At 41.8% G+C, this 3,558-nt stretch overlaps 1 pseudogene; it reads left to right on the top strand.

Annotated features, from left to right (window-relative positions):
• Positions 1-239: 239 nt before the first annotated feature.
• LOC148540527 (uncharacterized) lies at positions 240-1,448 on the top strand (annotated as a pseudogene).
• The last annotated feature ends 2,110 nt before the right edge of the window (positions 1,449-3,558 follow it).

Below are 3,558 nucleotides of genomic sequence, written 5' to 3' on the forward strand. Positions count from 1 at the left end.
ATTGTCAGAAATATAAGGAATGGGCAGAGAAAAGGGAGCAATTTGGAGTAAGGGTTCAAACAGCACATAGCCCATAGGAAATAGGCTGTCCAGTGTCAGGTCCCCCACAATCCATTATTAATACCTCAGGTCCCAAGGGAATAATACAATTGACACTACCTGGGGGGAACAAATTGACTGTATAATAGACACTGGCGCAAGCCGTACCATTTTAAGGGCAGAAGATGTTCCCAAGAAATATGCTAGGAGCATCAGGTACAGGTATAGGGTTACTTAATAGTATAGATATAGAAACTTTAGCCAGCAAAATGAGTAATGAAGATATGAGAAGATTAGTTACAATGCAAGCTACATGGATGCCTACAGTATTTACCCCATTACAGGCCAGTATATCTTAGGATAATGAATATTTACAGGTGTTCAATAGCACATTGTTTAACTCACTTTACCTGTCAACAAATTTTTCTGAACTGTTTAATTGGACTGAATGTTCTCTCAGAACCATGCATCAAAATATGCAAAAGGGTAAAGCACAAACACAGTTAATGACAGGTAACGAACAAGTATACAGAAGGATGTTTAATATATCTTCTTTGTTATGGATACAAATTCAGGGAAAGAAAATTTTGTGTACTGACAACTTTTGCACGGGTGAAGTTCATGTGTATAATTTCACACAGAAACAGGTTATGTGTAAGTACTTCATCTTACCAGTCCTCTTGTAGACAACTATTGGAGGCACTCAGTTGTGGACTCTCCAGATGAGAGGTACACACATAGACACCAGTAATGGGACACATGACTTATCCGTATGTACTGATACCAATGATGGATTAGTATGTCCTCAGCAAACACAGCTATATGAGCCTTGTAAGTTAGAACACCCAACCAGTGTATGCAACTGGGAATTGCATGATAAAGAGGTGGATATGTTTATAGAGGTAGAGCCTCAGGTCGTATGCCTATTCACATATGATATGAATACAACTTCCCTCTATAATTTACCAAATCCTTTTTCTGGATGCTTATTTAATGTTACACACCTCAGGTGGAAGAACACTACTTATGTTTTCTAAGTGAAGAGACAAGAAGATGTACAGTTTGAATTTCAGGTGACTGAGATACCTTCCCATAACCTTACAGTTAATCTCCAAAGTATCATTAATGCCATTAATAATACAGAAAAACTTGCTCACCACTTATAGAAAGTAAACTATTCTGCCCATCATGCACAAATACAGACAGTTGTAGAAGCAGAGAAATTGGTGGAAGTAGCCACACAATGAAAAGATAATTGACAGCACCATTGGTGAGATGTGTTCACAGGTAACTCACCTTCAGTCAAAAGGATGTTTAGTGGTCTCATTCATCCAGTAATCGTTATAATCATTGTATTAATTTTGCTCATTTTGTGGAATTGCTATCTTATAATATCAGGAAAATGGTAAATAAAGCATCTGCACCGGTAGGGACTCTCTTTGTCACACATAAGAAGAGTGCCTCCGAGTGGGAAAAGTGTTCAGCATGTGAAAGACTTACATTGATCACATCTGAGAAGAAATGTGTTTTCTGTAGTACTGATGTTGGAAGAAACCCCTCTTTCTAGGGAAAGATGCGCCGGGATTCTTGGTATTCAGGTGATGAATGATGCTTGCATCTACTTGCATAGGGTGACTATGGAAGTAATATAGTTACTATGAAAGCCATGACTCCAGTAAGGGAAAGATAGTATGTTTTAATAAAAAGAGGGGATTGTGAGAGTCTATAATAATTTATAGTGTTTATTTAAAACATACTGTAAGATTCATCAGTATTTATGAGAAAAAGCCATTTTCCTTTACACAAATATCATGAGATTGAGCCAGCATTATACTGAACGAGCAGTTACAAGACAACAGCAACTGAATGATCCCTGAATAGAATACTAAGTCTGGACACTATGAAAAAAAGACAAACTGAAGATGCATTGACACATCCTATGTACTTGTTAAACCAATCATATGTATTCTTTTCTGTCAAACCATTTTTGGCAAATGTTTGTGACAGCAGTTTTCTGAACTTATAAAAGACGACTAAAAGGGGATGTACCTCTGAGAGCTAAGTGGAATTCATCACAAGTGTGTTGAGTTTCCTTATTTTCCCAGCCGGCTGTAAGGAAAATTAATAAAATAGGAGCAGCGTTTCTCATACCATGATCCAGGGGTAGGAAGCCTCGTCACCCAACACCCTGATTCCCCTAGCCTAAACCTAACCCTCCTGGGGGGGTGCCTAACCCTTGGTCCCCCCAGGAGCTCTAAAACCTAACCCTCCCACCCCCGCGGCTGTCCGCACCCGGCGCCCAGCTTACCCTCGTTCAGTATGTCTAATGGCAGGCATTTAGACCATCGGCTTCCTGACTGCATCCCCTTGTATAACATGCTGAAAGGAAAAGAAAATGAGGATGACTCAACGTCAGGACGAATAGTTGCGGAGATAGCAGCACAGTGGTTAGCATTCCTGCTACAAAGCACTGGAATTATGCGTCTGAATCTGACCAGGGCTCTAACTGCGTGCTGTTTACATGTACTCGCAGTGTTTTTGTGGGTTCACTCTGGGTACTCCGGTATCCTCCTACAGCCCAAAAATATTTCTTGGAGGTTAATTGGCTTCTGATAAAAATTAACCCTAATGTGCGTGTGTGCGCGCGTTTGTGTATTAGGGAATTTAGACTATAAGCTCCATCGGGGCAGGGACTGGTGTGAAAGGTCAGAATTTCAGAGTGTAATACCTGGGATATTCAATTTGAGCTCACCATGATGGAGATGTCTATAAAATCACTGTATGCTGGGTAGTACAAGTAACGTACGTTCACCTTATCCCAAGACTCCAACATCTCATTTTCATTTTCAGTCTTTAACTCTCATTGTCAAATCTTCTGTTTTGTTTGACTGCTTGTTATTTCTGGTATTTTACAAATATTTCAACTTGTCCACCAAGTATGTTTTAATGGACTGTGGGCCTGATTCAGCACGGATCGCAGCTGCGTAATCGCACTCAATGAATCTGTGAAAATATGTTAATGCCTGCCACAGCTCAGCCAGCATAGAGACGCCCACTACTGTCTTCTCCCATCCGTAATACCTTGCAGTATTGCGTATACATCGGTAACATCATAGAACATCGGTCCCTCACGCACAATTACAGCAGGTCTGACCTGTCTCAGAATTTGCAAGTCTCATCGCAAGCAGTGAGTACTCAAGATGCGTAGGCAATCCCTGCCAGCACTGTAACAGGGCAGCAGTGCACCCTATGCCAGCCTCACCCCCTGAGCGCAGGATGTCATGACATGGCACTGAGGTTGTGGGTACGGCACTGTCCTGAGCGCCCCGAGGTCACTCCAATCGGCTGTACAGGCTGCAGGGTGTGGCACTATTCAAGGCAACCTGCTTGCCAGATGCAGTGGTACTTCCCTCAGGGCCCTGTGCCATGACACCACTCGTACACCCCTGGTTAGGGCCCTGCTCCCCCATGACATTTCCACGAGACATGAAGTTTATTCAATGATATATACTTAAGTGT

This window comes from Taudactylus pleione, unplaced genomic scaffold (genome assembly GCF_031769625.1).
Source record: "Taudactylus pleione unplaced genomic scaffold, aTauple2 ptg000019l, whole genome shotgun sequence".
Taxonomy (NCBI): Eukaryota; Metazoa; Chordata; class Amphibia; order Anura; family Myobatrachidae; genus Taudactylus; species Taudactylus pleione.